The sequence below is a fragment of the Lissotriton vulgaris genome, chromosome 3_1 (assembly GCF_964263255.1).
Source record: "Lissotriton vulgaris chromosome 3_1, aLisVul1.2, whole genome shotgun sequence".
NCBI classification, from domain to species: Eukaryota; Metazoa; Chordata; class Amphibia; order Caudata; family Salamandridae; genus Lissotriton; species Lissotriton vulgaris.
Window position 1 is genome coordinate 1,231,915,010 of NC_141689.1, and position 17,925 is coordinate 1,231,932,934.

General features: G+C 49.1%; 1 pseudogene; it reads right to left on the bottom strand.

Moving 5' to 3' along the window:
• Positions 1–11,614: 11,614 nt before the first annotated feature.
• On the bottom strand, positions 11,615–17,429 carry LOC147727699 (uncharacterized; annotated as a pseudogene).
• Between the last annotated feature and the right edge of the window lie 496 nt (positions 17,430–17,925).

Consider the following 17,925-nt stretch of genomic DNA (forward strand, 5'->3'; position numbering starts at 1 on the left):
TATACAGCAAGCTGCCACCTGTGGTATCCAAGCACCGGAACCTGGACTTCAAGACACCAAATGTCCGCTCTACAATGGACCTTGTGCGTATCTGTGCCGCATTGTACTGTCTCTGGCTAGGGGTGGTGGGGTGACGTACTGGTGTCATCATCCATGCTCCCAGTTCATATCCTTGGTCCCCTGTGACATACAAGGGAAAGCGGAATTAGTCATTGGTTGTGCTGGATGTGTTGTTGATGAGCATGGATTTGTGTGTTGGGATGGATGTCTTGTTGTATATCAAGTTGCCCATGTGTTTAAGCAGAAGGCTGTAGTGCATGTTAGCATGTGATTAAGGCTCACTGCTGTGACTCCATCCAACATCATTTTAGTGTGCAGAGGAGTTGCATGTGTGGCTCTTTTCCCATCTGCCACAGACAGTGATCCACCTACTGCACTGTAATTTACCTTAGCTATATAGGTGGCATGACTACACACAACACACACTTGACCTACTGTGCGCCAGCATTCAGCAATCCTGCTGCAGAACACAACGCATGCTTCTCATGGTCATGGTCTGAAACAAATCACCAGTCAGCTACCCGTTACATGCATGGACCATTGGGGCCTTGTTGGGTTGAACGACGACATCAACTCCAGCATGTGCAACACCATCCACTACCTGTACTGTGTGCTCCTACCTGTCCTGGACTCAAAACTAAATGGCATGAGTGCTCAGCCGACATGATAAATGTAGCAATATCACATATCTTATGCTTAAATTCTTATTGTAATGAGACTTTTTATTATTCTTAAATACATACTAAACAAAACGAAGGGCCTTAATGAATTCAGGCAATCCACTTTCCAAGTTAAGACTGGACAAGAATGCAATAAGTAATGCATATTAACCCCCCTCAATTTGAATGCTATCATGCCCAGCCCATCAATGAACCACAATCGAGCATGTATACTGGTTCATGATTCTTAAACAACGCCCCATCGTTGGGCATGCACATTGACCATCAACTCCCATCCCCCCACCCCAGCCGCTGGTGCAGTAGTGTAAAATCTATGTGTTGCTAAATCACAACTGATATGTGTCATGTACCAATGAGTCAGCGTACGCTGTATAGTCTTGTTCTCTATAACCTCCTATGCTGCGGGAGCCTCTAACTGTGCTACTCCCTCTCTATCCGAATGGAGCTACTCATGCATGTCCCACCCCCACTGAGGACTCAGAACTGCTATCCTCCTCCCTGTCTATTATCCAGAGTTCCGCCACCAGGGCCTCCCATGTACGTGAAGCTTCAGGCACTTTTTCTTAATGGGAGGTATGCGCCAGCAAAATTCTGATGGAGCTCTCACTCCCCGCCCATTTGAGTATCGCTGCCTTCCACCTAACGAAGCTGAGGCCAGCCGCTGCCTTCCAATGTGACGTGACGTATGTCCCTCTTGGCGGGAACGATGCCTAAATCCACAAACTTACTAGTCATGTCATTTGATTATTGTGTGTGGTAACCAGTGCATCCTCAGCTCCACTACTGAGAGATGGTCCAAGAGCCCTTCCATTGATGCAGATGGTGCTGTCTGCGCTGTGCCAACCTCCTGAAGTGTAACTTCCGACGGTTTTACTGGGTCTGCGATTTTTGATTGGTAGGCCTAATACAGTCGCAACTTGTGCAATGTCCTGCTGAGGAGCAGTGCGTGTGTCCGTGATGGCCACCAGGATCTTGTAAAATTGCTGCAGGATACAGGCATTCTGCAGCAATTCCGGTTCAACCCAGTCTTCCACTGGTAGGGATTCTGCGTCGGACGGCGGTGAGTCCCCCTCCTTCCAACCTCGGGGCTGGGCCATGGTTGCAGCTGGAGATGTACTCCGATCCTGCACCCCCGTCTGCTCACACCCACTGCGCAGTCCTGTTAAGCTGCACCTCCCGTGCGTCTTATTGAGCCCTCCCGGCCTCCTCACGAGCAAGGTCATTCTGCACTGGCCCCTACGCTTGCGTCCACAGCTGTGGGGCCCGCTCCGCAGCTCTACCACTGGTACTCCCTCGCTCAGTGGCCAGTTCCGGGTGTGCACACAACCTCTCTGCAGTGCAGATTGCAGCAGCCCGCCACCACTGGGAGGTCTAACTTCCTCAAGGAACTTCCCGCACCTCTATCCGTGGCCGTCGCTGGCTCTGCATCCTTTGCGCCAGTTTGCAATTTGCGCTCAGTCCACGCACTAATCAACAGGGCAGTCCAGTGCCATCACCAGCCTATCCATCCCTCAATCCGCCGTGCGTTCACACCGCTCCAATATTGCTAGAGGTGGGGGTAGGGTCTGCAGCTTCTCGAGGGTCCGTCAACCTCCAACCTGCACAGCTTTGACTCAGTTACATTGGTGCAGGGGGGGCTCCCACCCAGGCGCAAGTCTACAGCCCAGCTCGCTTTGCCCTACAATAAGTCCAAACCCCACCTGCTCTGCCTCCACAGTCATGATCTGCAGTTTCAGGGCAAGGGCCGTCAGTAGCAGGCTTCAGATGCGCCCCACTGTAGTCACCGGGGGAGCCTCTGCAACGTTCGCGGGGCATATCTCATGGAGGGCCGAGCGGTGTAGTTCGCAGTGGGCTTGCTTCGCTCTTTAGGGCAACCGCCTGCCGCTCCCTTCACCAGCGCATCCCCAGCTCGTGGCCAGCCGCACCAGTCACCTCAGGCCCTGCCCGTATCTCTGCCGTGCCGGGGGTCAAGTCACTGTCAGTGCGGGAGGGTGTCTCTCGGAGCCCCCGTCCTCTCGTTGCCCTCCCTGCTGGGGCTGCGCAACCGCCGTGCGATCAAGGCTCCACAGTCAGCATTCCCAGAGCTGTGATCCACATCAGGTCCCACCTCTATTTACAAAGGCCAGAGTGGCTGCACACATAGCCCCGGGTGTGTGTGCTCCAATTTTCGCTATCAAGGCGCCATTCCTGCTGTCGGCCGCATCACACTGACCCCCCACCCTGTCATGTGAGGGTGCCAGCGCTCCCCAGGCAGCCGGGAGCAAAGCCACAGGTCAGCACTCCTATATTAGCGGCGTCACAGCTGGGCACAACCATAACCAAGACTTTGCCCCGGCACCATATGAATATGGGTGGCAGCTGGTACCCCACTCCATCACGCAGTTAGTGCGGCTGCCACTCTCTGGGCAAGTCTCGGTGCCCCTCTGCGACAGGCCGCCCCCCGCTCCTGTGGCTATGGTTGTGGAGTCAGGAGGCATCAATCCTAGGATTACTATGGGGGATTAGGTGCGGAGGTCAGCGCTCAGACAGCCTTCCACATCGACACAGATACCACGCACCGGGTGCCATATCACATCTCTGACATTAGGCTGACCACCGCCATCACCACACTGATCCACAATGCAGGCAACACCTTGGATTTGGCAGTATGCACAGCTCGGGCCATCACCTTGGCACCTGTCTACACACAGTCCGGGCCACTTCTTAAGGAACATACAAGTCATACACACCATCAGAGCATTGGGTACACAGCCAATGAACTGCAGAGCAGGGCTGCCACGTTTGTACATGTATGTCAGCATTGGTGAAATGTAGACAAGTAAACTTCATATGGTGGACACAGTAACAATGACATGACACAGTTGATTACGGTCACACAACTGGCTAGAGACCAGTCCTTCCACAAGCTGAATATTCTACACATTAGCTTCCATGATTCTGTATGCAACACCATACACAAAGGACACAAGGCGACGTGAGATGCACATTGCAAAGACATTGCTTGTTAATTATTCCAGCCCTGTAATCCTCAATGCTGTACCTGGTGGCTAGGGGTTTACAAGTTTGGATCATGTGCGACAAGGAGGGATGGTCTAGCAATGTATTTAGGACTTGATAGCACATGCTAAATGTGATAGAGTGCCATGCAAAGATGTTGAGGATGTGTATCCACACTCAACATCATTGATGGAAATTACACTGCATGTTTCCTGAGTTGCAACAGCAGTGGGCCAGGATCTCACATGACATCATTGGCTGTAGGTATTCATTTATCTACATTGAGGGACACTTAGCAAAAAGTTCCTCATCCCAGATTATCTGTACATACACTTAGTAGGATTTGGGAATACAGGGGTACCATTATTGTGTGACGTGCTCATGGTACAGCACGTGAAGCAAATTGGACATTGCTCACACACAATAGGCACTCCACTTCCAGGTAGCATTCTTCACTGACATGACTACCATGGAATGGTTTTTGCTTGTGCCCATTTCCATGGTCCTACCAACATAGTGACACTTTTCACATGCCATGTCTACTTGTAACACCATGCATGACCAATCAAACAGTGGCCCAGAGGCAGTGGGATGAAAAGCACATTTTGTTGCGGTTTACATGGTTGTGAAAGCATGTTGGTTCCAGACATTGACATTGCCTACAGACGACTATACACCTGCTTCACATTGGCACACAATGAGTTGGCACCATGGTTCACTGACAATGCCAGGGCAGCTATGATGTCTACACACAAAAACAACATGTACTCACAGTAGGTACTGCCATTGGAGCAAGCACTGACATTGCCATGTGAGAAGGGTGGTTTCAAGTTCCATACATTTGTATGTCTACTACCTTTGTGGCCAAACACAGTATGCATAGAACTGGGTATTACCACATGCCTTTCCGCCTCATGTAGCCGTAGTAGACAGGGATACATGTCCTACCCCACTATTGAGCGTACTCACACATGTGAACAGTCATACACAAAAAACAGGTATGAAGACAATACACACCACTATAGCAGTGTGTCACGTGATTGCTAAGCAGAATAATGTAACTTCATATGCACCTGCACTCCCCCTGCCATGTGACGCAGCACTGTCCGTTACACAGGATTAGGGTCCTTTGCGGTCTCTCCGTGAGGTTAGCATTGTGCAGATGGGGGACTTATTTCCTGAAGGGCACTACATGACAGACAATGACTTAGGCTATATCCAAACACCCTCTCCCCTTTTTCACTATTCCTGCTTTTGCCTACAGCGGCCTATACACGATCAATACCCAGACTCCCCCCTCAGAACCACCAACACTACAGGCCCTGCAGTTGCTCCTTGTCTTTCCCTCAATGATGTAATTAATTTCCTACCTTTAGTAGGCGGTGCAGGAGGAGACGGGCAGGGGGACAGACAAAGGCTTACACAAATGGAATAACCTATTGCATCAGCCTGTATCTGAGGAGGAGTTGGTGAACGTCAATCAAAAAAATTTGTAGAGTGCGCTACTCACCCATTAGGGTCTCAAGGCGCTGGGAGGAGGGGGAGCCACTACTGCTCCAAGAGCCATCTCTTGAGTTGTTTCCTGAAGGAGAGAAGGTCCTGTGTCAGCCATCGGTGGGTGGGGAGGGAGTTCAATGTCTTGGCTGCCAGGTAGGAGGAGCATCTTCCTCCGGCGGTGGCTCAGCAATTTTGTAGGACGGTGGCAAAGGCCAGGCTGGCAGATCGGAGCTGGCGTGTGGGTGTGTAGAATGTGAGACGGCTGTTGAGGTATTTGGGGAACATGTGGTGGAGAGACTTGTGTGCCTGGGTGAGGAGTCTGAACCTGATCCTCTTGTTGACGGGTTGGCAGTACAGGTCTCACAGATGGGCAGAGATGTGGCTGTGACGGGGGATGTCCAAGATGAGTCGTGCACAAGCGTTCGGTATGGGCTTGAGTTTTGTCAGGAGTTTGACTGTGGTTCCAGCGTGGAGGGTGTTCCCGTAGTCCAGTCGGCTGTTGACGAGGGCCTGGCTGACCATGTACCGGAAGATATTTTTGAGCATGTGCAGGGTGTTGAAACAGGATGACATGACGGCGTTGACTTGCTTATAGTCATCGTGAGGGAGGAGTCCAGGATGACGCACAGGTTGCGTGCATTGTCCGTGGGCTTGGGGGCGGTGCCCAGTGCAGGAGGCCACCAGGAGCCATCCCAGGCAGAGGGGGAGTGTCCCTGGATGTGGACTCCCGTCTTGTCTGAGTTCAGTTTGAGACGGCTAAGCTTCATCCATTCTGCAACGTCTTTCATTCCTTCCTGGTACCTGGCTCTGGCATTGGCATGGTCGTTGGTGAGTGAGAGGATCAGCTGGGTATAGGAGATGCTGTTTATGTTGTGTTGGCGTGCGATGGCTACGAGGGGGCTCATGTTGACGTTGAAGTGGGTGGGGTTGAGTGAGGATCCTTGATGGACGCCGCTGATGACTTCGCTGGCCATGGATCGTAAGGGGGGGAGGCGGACTCTCTGGATTATTCCGGCAAGGAACAATATGATCCACTCCAAGGCCATCCCTTGGATTCCGGTGTTGCTGAGGCACAGTATCAGTGTGCTGTGGCATACGGTGTTGAAGGCTGCCGAGAGGGCCAGGAGGATAGGGGCAGCTGTTTCCCCGTTGTGGAGCAGGGACCTGATGTCATCGATAGCTGCGATGAGGGTGTTGCTGTGCTGTGGTTAGCTTGCAAACGGGACTGCGAGGGGTCTAGGGATCCGTTACTCGCGAGGAAGGCAGAGAGTTGTTTGTTGACAGTCTTCTCAATGAGTTTGGCAGTAAAAGGGAGGTGCAAGATGGTGCAGGAGTTCTTGAGGTCCGTGGGCTCCGCAATGGGTTTCTCCAGGAGGGCGCTGAGCTCAGCATGTTTCCAGATCTCAAGGAAGGTGGCGGATGCGAGGGAGCTGTTAATGATGTCCCGGAGTTGGGGGTGCGATGATGGAGTAGGCTTTGTTAAATATGTGTTGTGGACAGGGGTTGGTTGGCAAGCGGGAGTGTATGGTGTTCATCATGCGGGTGGTGTCTTCGGAGCTGACCGATGTCCAGGTGCAGAGGATGGTGGTGGGTGGCGCATGTTTGGTGGTTTGCTGCGTTTTCTGTGTGCTGAAGCTGTTGTGTATGTCGGCGATCTTGCGGTGGAAGAACGAGGCAAGTGAGTCGCAGAGGTCTTGCGAGGGTGTGATGTCGTTGTTGCAGGCGTAGTGGTTGGTGAGCTCTTTGACGATGCTGAAGAGTTCTTTGCTGTTGTGGGTGTTTTTGTCTAGTAGTTCTCTGACTGTTGTCCTTTTGGTGTTTGGGATAAGCTTGTGTTGTTCGCAGACTGCGTTCTTGAGGGCTGTCATGTTTCCTGTTTACTGGTCACTGCGCCAGGCTTTCTCGAGGGTGCTGCATGTTTTCTTTGGATTTTCATGTTGTTGTACAACGAGGATTTGTTGCTGCCAGGTCTGCTGAGAGGATACTTCAGCAGTGCAAGCTCATTTGCAAAGTTTTTGAGCCACTGTGTGAGGTTGCGGGCAGCTTCGTTGGTGTCCGTCGTGTTGGTGGGAGGGTTCTAGCTAAGTGAAGTGGTGAGCTGGTCAGCAGTGATCTTGCTCCAGCTTCTATGGGGAACCTGTAGCAGGTGGTGGTGGGTCGTGGTTCTCCTGAAGTAGAAGTGGAAGCAGCTGTGATCTGTCCGGTGTAGTACGGTGGAGTGGCTGAAGGAGATGTGCTTGCTGGAGGAGGAGACGGGGTCAAGCGTGTGGCCGGCGTAGTGGGTGGGGGTGTTCACCACTTGCTTGAGTCCGAGGTTGGCAAGGTTGTCCAGCAGGGTGGTGGTGGTGTTTTAGTCATATTGTTCTCCCGTTGGAAGTTGAGGTCCCCAAGGAGGATGTAGTCTGAGGGGGTTAGGCCCTGCGAGCTGACAAAGTCTGCGTTGGGTTTGCTGAATTGTGTGCGTGGTCACAGGGCTCTGTAGATGAGAGTGCCTCTTAGGGTGGTGTTGGAGCCATCCAGAATGGCTATGGCGATGTGGGGGGCAGAGGAGGCATTCATCCAGTTTTATGTGAGCATGGCAACATCTGGTGATGTTGTGTCGACGAGGTTCCAGAGTTCAACAGTGTGCCTGGGTACAGAGTGGGTGTTGAGCAGGATGCACTTGAGGTGGTTATTGCTGGGGCCTGGCCTGGCGGATGCAGTGCTGGTCCGGAGGCAGGTGAACTTGCAGGGTTGGCAGGTGAAGGTTCTGTGTGTGCATTTTTGGCTGGCTTGGTGGCAGGTGGTGTTCCAAACGGCGTTGAGTGCGTGGAGGGTGGAAGCATCGTAGTTCAGACCGGTGGCCTGGTATAGTTGAGGGCCAGGGGTCCTGGCGCTGGGCGCTGTCCATGCGCGGACGGGCGCAGATGGGCTTACCTTTGTTGCGCCTTCGGCACTACAGCGGTGCCTCGGCTGCACAACTGTAAACTTGCAATATTGTATGAAAATTAATACCACTCAACACTCACACGGGGTACTAAATCAGAAGGGATGAGGGCAGGCACAAGGGGACCCAGAAGGCAAGGGGCACAGGCACTCAAGGGGGGCCAGGCAGCAATGACACAGGTGAATCACCGTCGATATGAGATAGGGTCAAAGCTGGAAGAGCGGACAGGGCAGGTGGAGCTTCAGCAGTGGGTAACCGGCCTATCCAAGGGTCAAGGGTTGCTGTCTCCACTTCGCAGCGGCTGCAATATCAGGGGAGGAGGGGTCAGCTGGGAGGCGTGCGGCGAGGACAGCCAATAGGATCCAGGGCGCGGTGTGACACGGGTGGCAGCATGGGGAATGACAAGCAGAGTGGGTGTTGAGCAGGATGCACTTGAGGTGGTTATTGCTGGGGCCTGGCCTGGCGGATGCAGTGCACTAGCACCGGCAAAGTGTGCCAGCTGACGAGCTGCCTCACCCCTAATGGCAACTTTGTGCTCATAAATTTACAAACTGGGCACCAAACATGCCACCCACCCATTGAGCTCCATAGATTGGGTCTCAGGGGAAATGATCGATGCAAGTGCTGTGAACAATCCGGGGCAGTCTTTATTACTTTGTCCTGGGGCTGTATTCCTGGTCATCTATACTGGGAGGTAGTGTTGAGATACTTGCACACCACAATGGGTTTGCAGTTGCCATGTACACCTCTGGTTTGACTACTTCCTCATACTCTGCACATTAAGGGGAGAGTGGTCAGGTTGATCAGAATTGCTCTCAGACTGCATATGCGCCACATCTTATTTACATGGGATAGTAGGGCGTAGCCAGGTATGGAGTGCTGGCTGGATGACTTGGATTACTGTAAGGGCCCTGTCAACGTATCCTGAAGAACTGCCGAGGACGTCTCAACCCAAGTACAACTGGGGTCCACTGCTGAGTTTCCTTTCTCCTCCTTCACCTGCAAGTGTCACCAAACATTCTTCCACGCGTCATACTTTCCATAGGTAATTGTAAACCGTGGTTGATGCGACACCTATTTTATTATGCAAGAAATAATATGAGGTATGAACCTTTTGTTTTTGTGCATGCCCGTACTGTATTATCCACTGACGTCTCTTGTTTTTCAAGTATGTACTGCCGTAGATTGCAGTATTACTGGGTTATGTTGTGAATAGGTAAAATAACAATGTAATGAGGGAACAGTCCTGTATCAGCTCCATATTTGAGGGTCAGTCTCCATATACCTAGAGGTGTACCAGGTAGTCTGCATCTGCCTCACATGTGTCGGCGTCCTCCATACAGCCTTAGCAATTTTGCACACATTGTAGTGTGCTACTGGGTCACTGACGGTAAGTGACATGCAGCAGTACTACACTAGCACACTAAATGGCAACATGTCAGTCTCTCCTGTGGTATTCATCATGCCTGTCCAGCACAGGACATGCACAGTGGGAGTTGTGTTGCAAGTTTGCTTGTGAGTGATGTTTCTCCGTCACACATGCATGTTTCACACATCTTGCAACTTTGGGGAGGGGGAAAGGGATGTACAACTTGCAGTGATTTTGGTCTATGTATCTGGCTACAGTGCCCACAGTTCATGGTGTGAATGTGTCTGGTGTGGGGTGATGTTTTTGGACATCTTGGGGCAGATTTACGAGCCCCTTGCATCTCATTTACAGCAACTGTAGCGTCACTTTTGTGCAGGGGTACTTACAGCGTGACGCATCTGGGAGATGCGGCACGTTGTAATGGCCTGCACCACTGTAGGCGTTCCTGTGCAGGGGGGGCGTTCCGCCGCTGGAACACCTCCTAAAAGTAGCAGAGTGAAATCTAAAAGATTTCACTCAGTCACTTTTAGGCCCATGTTGCGTCAAAACCCTGCGCCTGCCTGAAGCAGGCATGAGGATTGACGCAGCATTAACAAGATAGGGCACCCAGAGCATTGCTGGATCTGCGTTGTGCTTGTAACGCAATTCCAGCAATGCGTCACTTTTACGGCACAGATGCATCACGCATCTGTGCCGTTTTGGCACCATAGTGCACCGCATTGTAAATGGCACCCATTCATGATGGCGGAGCTGTGGCGCACAATAACTGGCGCATCCTTGCTGATTAGCAGGAATGCGCCAGTTATTGTAAATGTGCCCCCTTGTATGTGATACAGTGACATTGATATTGGTAGATTTCTGTTTTGCATGTATGTGCTGTAGATGCAAGTGGTATGTTGGATTACTACTTACCAACTAGGACTGCATTCCCATATGTTCCATCCAGGAAGCACTGGTTGATGACTGACTGCTGGAAAATATACACGAATCATGCACACTCCCTGGGAACTTTGCTATGACATTTGTGAACATTCCACGGTGGTCCACTATTGCCTGCACATTCATTGAGTGCGTGTGCTTTCTGTTTCTATATATGTGTGCCCTGTCCGCAGGTGGCACAAATCGGATATGTGTGCAGTCTATTGCACTCAGTACTTGTGGGATTCCAGCTATGGCGTAGAAACCCTGCTTGACCAGGAGCTGTTCACGCACAGTATTGGGGAAGTTTAGTTCCTGGGGTATCAGGCTGATTATGCCATCCAACACAATTGGGAGGAATCTAGAAACGGCTGCCTGTGAGACACCACCCACTCTGGATGTTGTAGGTAGAAAAGTCCCGGAGGCCAGGAAATGCAGCACAGCCAGTAGCTTTGTTTGCGGGGTATATTGGTTATCCACTGGGTTGGTGGTGTGAGCCTGTGGCCTATGTGGTTCAGTATAAAGTAAATGGATGTCCGTTTGAGCCTGTAGTGGGCTATGATATCCTGTGGTTGTGGATCTCCAAGGACAAGTCAAGTGCGCATTGGCCGCCGTCGTCTTTGGCGCTGCCTTGGTGGTGGTCCTGGAGGCGGTGGTGGTGGAGGCGGTGGTGGCGGTGGTGGCTGTGGCCTTTGTGGGACTCCAAGCTGTATGATTACTGCCTCCATGGCGTCTGCAGGTCCTCAGCTTTGTGGTGGGGCTGGGCTTGGCTAGGTCTCCTTTTCTATGGTCTTTTTATCTCCAGTTTTGCATTTTTAGAACTGCTTTTAGCAGTTCTTATTTATCTCCAGCTAAGAGGCGTTAGCGGGAATTTTTTTGTCGCTAAGCATGTCTAGGCGATAGTTGATAATAGTGCACTAGCGTGTTAGCGACTTATTTAGTGGAATTTAGCGAGGGTACGCCTACCTCGCATATCATTAGCGATATTTATCGCTTCCGCGCATTGCGATATTTTTTTTCCTTGCTAACGCATGGGAACTGTCGCTAACACTAGTTAGCGGCAGCTTGCTAATAGTGCGATAATCTTATCGCCGCTTTAGCGGGGATTTTCCCCGCTAAAGCGGCGATAGTGCCCTTGGTAATATGCCCCATAGTTCTCCATTGTGACTACAGGACGTCCAATGGACAAGTGAAAAAGGCTTCTGGCAAATCTGTTACAGGTGGTTTGGGATTGGCAAGTACTTTTTGAGGACTCAAACTTTGTAACTTTCTAAGCATGCTGAGAGATTCGGGGAGACTAGCTTTATATTCAGACACCAACACTTTTATGAACTCCAGGCCCCTTGTCACAATGCCTTCCTTTGACACAGAGGGGAGTTTACTTTCTTCCAGCTTGTTATGGAAAGTGAGCCCAAGATCCGCATCATCCTGTGAAAGATAAAAGGCAGAACTTTGTAAGTCTAGGCTCTGCAACTGCTCCTGTTTATTACATGTGAAAACACTTGGTTTTAGTATCCTCTTAAGAGTGGACAAGTACAGAGTATATAGATCACAGAAGATGTGGAGTGCATCCCCAGATTCTAGCTGAAATATTTTGTTAACAACCTTTATTTCTTGGAGCACTGGCTTTAAGAAAGTGAGGTAAAGTAGATTTATCTCATCTTGATACATTTCTTGGAGCATCCTTGCTGCATAGTAGTGTTCCACATAGGATGCTGTGCAAAAGTGTAATTTTAAGGCATCATATTGTTCTAGTAAACGATCTACATAATCTGCCATCACTAGCCACCATGTTTCACAAGGAGAAATTAATTTCAGGGGCATGCCTCCGTCCAATGTCGGATACAGCTCCTTATAGTCAGACTGGCGTTTTGCTGAGTGGGAAAACCAGTTGTAAGTTTCACAGATCATAATTCTATATTGCTAGGAATGCTCCATATTGCTTTCATAGCAATGATGTCAAGGGAGTGGCAAATACAGTGCACGAGTTGCAAGGATGGTTGTTTATCTCGGAACAAGGTGAATGTTGAGTGGTGCTTCCCACACATGGCACTCGCCCCATCTGTACCTATGCCAATTACATTTTTAATCTTAATGTTATGTTATGTTATTTAACGTTTATATAGCGCATAAATCACCCGAAGGTGTCAGAGCGCTAGCAGATCCATTGCAGAGGCGTTAGGCAGAGATTAGTACAGCCAGGTTTTCAGTTTTTCGGGAATCTTACGTGGTTGTGTTCGGTCCTAAGACAAAGCAGGAGGGCATTCCAGGCCTCTGGAGCAGTTTTACAAAAGGCTCTATCGCCATTTCGGACGGTGCAGACTTTAGGGACCATTAGGAGTTGTTGATTAGATGATCTGAGCGTTCGGGCCCTGTTCTAGAGTTTAAGTTTGTTACCCAGATAGGATGGTCCTAGACCATTGATGTTTCTGTGAACTAGGCAGCATAGCTTGAATTTTATTCGCTGTTTAATTGGGTGCCAATGCAAGGTGTTTAAGCATGGCAAAGAAGGTGTACGGTTGTGGAAGATTGAGCACCAGACTGGCCGCCGTATTTTGCACCACCTGAAGCTTTGCCAGAAGGTTTTCATTAATGGAGGCTAGTAGGGCGTTCCCGTAGTCGATCCGACTAACGATAAGACCTTGCACTAGGGGCATACAGGATGATAGGGGAATCCATTTAAATATTTTCTTTAGGCTGCGCATTATTCCAAAGCAGGTGCCGGTTACTTTATTAACGTGTTCAGCCATGGACAATTTATTGTGCACAATAACCCCTAAGTTCCTAACTGATGTCTTCGGGACGGGACAAGTGCCCACAGTAGTTGGCCACCATTCATCAGACCAGATTCTGTTGGCCTTTCTAAAGAGTACAATCTCGGTTTTATTGGTGTTTAACATCAGGAACTTGCTAGACATCCAATCCTGGACTGCAATCATCCATTTTTTAAATCTTAATTTGGTCTCATTAGGATCTGGACCGATGTTAACCAAGAGCTGAGTATCGTGAGCATATGATACAGGTTCAAATCCAAAGGCTTGGATAACTCTGGCCAAAGGGGATACATATAGATTAAAGAGCGTAGGGCTCAATATTGAACCTTGAGGTACGCCTTTGTCATTCTCTTGGTAATCCGAGAGATGTTTTCCCACTTGGACCCTCGAGCGTCTATTGGACAGATAGCTCTTAAGCGAGAGTAAAGCGGGACCTCCAACACCTATCTCTGCCAATCGTTCAATCATTATATAATGAGAGATGGTGTCGAAGGCCGCTGACAAATCTAGCAGGACCATCCTAGCTTTGTCTACTATGTCGAGCAGGACAGTCTCAGTGCTGTGAGCTGCCCTAAAGCCAGACTGAGTAGGATCCAAGAGCTTGTTTTTCTCCAGGTAGGAGCCCAGCTATTTATTTACCAAGGATTCCATTATTTTACCAAATAATGGCAAAAGAGAAATGGGGCGGTAATTTAAAAGTTTTGCGTCAGCTGAAGGCTTTTTCAAGATAGGTCTAATTATCGCCTCCATCCAGTGTAGTGGTACCAAGGCGTGGGACAAAGAAAGATTCAGAATTTTTGTTAGCACCGGGATAAGAGCTGGGGCGATTTTTTGAAGGACCTGGGAGGATGCTGGATCGTTCGGGGAGCCTGACTTTATCTTGTGTATGGCAGCGTCAACATCATTTTTGGAACAGGGTAAAAATTCACTGAGACCGATAGCTTTGGTGCCAGATTCTATGAAGGTTTCTGCTGATGGAGATGTTGTCTGGGTGAGGATAATTGGTTGAGGGAAGGATTTATGAATCTCCTTGATTTTGTTATGGAAGTAGGAGGATACAGAATTAACCCATTCCTGTGAGGTTACCGGTGAAGGTTGGCAGGCCGGAGGAGTAGTAAAATCTTTTATTATTTTAAACATCTCTTTCTGTGAGTTTGCTGCCTGATGGATCCTATGCCCCCAGTATTCCGTTTTCGCTTTGGCTATTTCTGTCATGTAGAGTCTATGTAAATCTTTGTAATGTTGTTTATCAGGCTGGGCTTTAGTTTTACGCCACTTCCTTTTGGCCAATCTAACAGAAAGCTTAATTTCTTCCAGGTTTGGTGTAAACCACGGGGAGATTTTAGAAAGTGGCTTGGATTCTTTCAGGGGTGCAGAGCGGTCTAAGGCTGAACAGATCGCACCATCGAGATCCAAAGCTGCTGTGTTTGGCTCCGTATGCTTAGTAATAGAGGGGGGCACAAAATGAGCTGTGAAGGAATCAAGGTTAATCTTGTTCCAAGGCCGACTCAGTCGTACTTCTTTAATACTTTCGACTTTAGACGAGGTTCCTGTGATATGGAATTCCATGACATAATGGTCCGACAATTAGAACTGGGAAGACTTGGCTCATACCGATCCCAAAAGAATTGATACATATTAGATCTAATGTGTGTCCTGCCCTATGAGTAGGTCCGGTTTTCAGTTGATTCAGGCCTAAAGAGACAAGACTTGAGGTGAGGCCCCTGGTATATGGATCAAGGGAGAGTTCCATATGGTAGTTAAAGTCACCAAGTAATAGAAATTTATCTGAGGCTAAGGCATGTGGTGCTATGGCTTCCACAAGATTATCAGTGAATTGAGCTTTCACGCCTGGAGGTCTATAAACAAGGGCAACCTTGAATGATTCGTTGTTTCTAATGGTTATGGAAGTAATAGACAATTCTCCCCATTTTTCCAGGTTGGAATCAAGTACATAGACATTGATATGTGCCTTATGGACAATTGCAGTGCCTCCACCCCTTTTCCCAATGCGGTCCAGCCTGTATATCTTAGAGTTCTCTGGTAATGTTACCAGGATATCCGGAGTCGAGGACTCTTGCAGCCAGGTTTCCGTAATGAAAAGCAGATCTGGCTTCTCAGAGTCAAGTAGCGATCAGACTTCAAGGGCATGTTTGGAAAGGGACCGGGCATTGCAGTACAAACAAGTAAGTCTATATGAGAGTAAACAGATAGAGTCACTCAGTTCTTGCTGAGAGGGTAAATTTTCAATGGGTGCAGGGCAGGGGAGTGGGTTTAAGGATCGGAGCTCACGGCTCGTATATTGAATTAGAGCCATTGTGTAGCAAATGGTTTAAAAGGGGGGAGGTGAGTTTATCACACAGTATGATACTTTATAAAAGGATTAAGAAAGGAGCACCAACCAGTCAGAGTCCCCTAGCGACTGGCGACGTCCAGGCGCGGACGGGCGCAGACGGGCTTGCATTTGGCGCGCCTTTGGCGCGCCGCTGCATGCGTCCACTCGGCGCACTAGCTGATATACAGCAAGTGGGCGGGACCGCGACAAGAGGGCAGAGAGCATGGAGCGCTGACCCTGAGCTCCAGGAAGTGAGTGGATTTTGGTCAAACTGTGTTTTTACCCCTCCGCTCAATCCGCACACGCCGTGGCGGACCAGGGGGGTACCGGGAATGCTGAGAACGTGCTAAATAAGCAATTTAAAACACAAACATGTGCAAATGCTGAGAGCGTGCAATTAAGCAGTTTAAAACATAGCTTTGTGCAAATAGGCAAAGATATATATTTTTAAAATCAAGAAGAACTCTGGCAATAGTCTGCCCGACCTGATCATCACTGTGGTGGAAGTTTAAAAATTCTGCTTCGCGCGTCCGCTCGGCGCACTAGCTGATATACAGCAAGTGGCCGGGACCGCGACAAGGGGGCAGAGAGCATGGAGCGCTGACCCTGAGCTCCAGGAAGTGAGTGGATTTTGGTCAAACAGTGTTATTACCCCTCCGCTCAATCGGCACACGCCGTGGCGGTCCAGGGGGACACCGGGAATGCTGAGAATGTGCTAAATAAGCTATTTAAAACACAAACATGTGCAAATGCTGAGAGCGTGCAAATAAACCGTTTAAAACATAGCTTTGTGCAAATAGGCAAAGATATATATTTTTAAAAGCAAGAAGAACTCTGGCAATAGTCTGCCCGACCTGATCGTCACTGTGGTGGAAGTTTAAAAATTCTGCTGCGCGCTAGCTGATATACAGCAAGTGGGCGGGACCGCGACAAGGGGGCAGAGAGCATGGAGCGCTGACCCTGAGCTCAGGAAGTGAGTGGATTTTGCTCAAACTGTGTTTTTACCCCTCCGCTCAATCGACACACGCCGTGGCGGACCAGGGGGACACCGGGAATGCTGAGAACGTGCTAAATAAGCAGTTTAAAACACAAACATGTGCAAATGCTGAAAGCGTGCAAATAAGCAGTTTAAAACATAGCTTTGTGCAAATAGGCAAATATATATATATTTTTAAAAGCAAGAAGAACTCTGGCAATAGTTTGCCCGACCTGATCGTCACTGTGGTGGAAGTTTAAAAATTCTGCTGCCAAGTTTCCAGCAAGTCTAGGACTGCATTTGCTATATCTTCGGAACAGGCCTGATCTAATTCTACCATGGCAAGGAAGGTGCTTACAAATTTGTTTAGCTTTTTGCTGAAATATTTAATGCAAATGCACAGTAGTTTTTTCACTTCAATGTCAGTCGATTCATCAATCAATAAAGAAAATGGTGATGTTCCAATATCTTTCAGCAACTCCTCTTTGAAATATGGGCCCAACAGAGAATTAATTAGTGCTGTACATTTGGTGCGTGGATTCGGAAGGCAGGGAATTCATCTTTCAAAATTTCACCATACCCATCTATAATATTAATGGATGTACAACAAGCAGTTTGTATGGCAATTCTGATTTCTCTTCTTTTCTGATTGTTAGATATGGAAGGGATAGGTTGTACAAAGGATGCTACAGATGTGCTCGCTGCATTACAGCATGAGCGGTGTTTCGTGGTTGCTGCATGTTTCAAATCATTTTAATGGGCACGGATGTCTACATGGCAGTACTTGCATGCTGCTTTGCTATCATCTTTCCTTACAGGGGCAATCCATCTTTTTAGTTCAGGATTCAACTCCAACTCTTTTCTGTATATTTTTTTATATTGTGACCACTTGCCCATCTTGCAATAATTAAACTGCCAAGTTAGCTGGGTGCAAAAAAATGGACTATTTCACGATGAGGCTGGACGACTACCTGAAATTGCAACAGACAAAAGCCAATCATGTAAAAAGCAATAACAAAATACTATCAATAAATCCCTACTTGCAATGGATACTATAGCATACAGGAGCAGCCCGTGCAGGTAAGAGGAGGTGGGTGGGGGTAATTCGACACATAAGGGAAATCGTATAGTTCAATTTTCCCTCTGGGTCATCTATCCAATCCCTTCCCGCCTCCACCACCACCCTGCCCCACTGCTCTTACCTGTACAGGCCGCTCCTGGTAGCATACCTCAACATTGTGCATGTCCAAGGGTGTCATTCCATTATTTTGGGGTACAATACTATAAGAACCATCCAACACACATAAGACACAAGCCAATATGTATTTAGGTTTCTTTATTCCCGGAGCGCCGGGGTTAGGTGCCTTCTATCGAGCCGGCCGGCGCCACACAA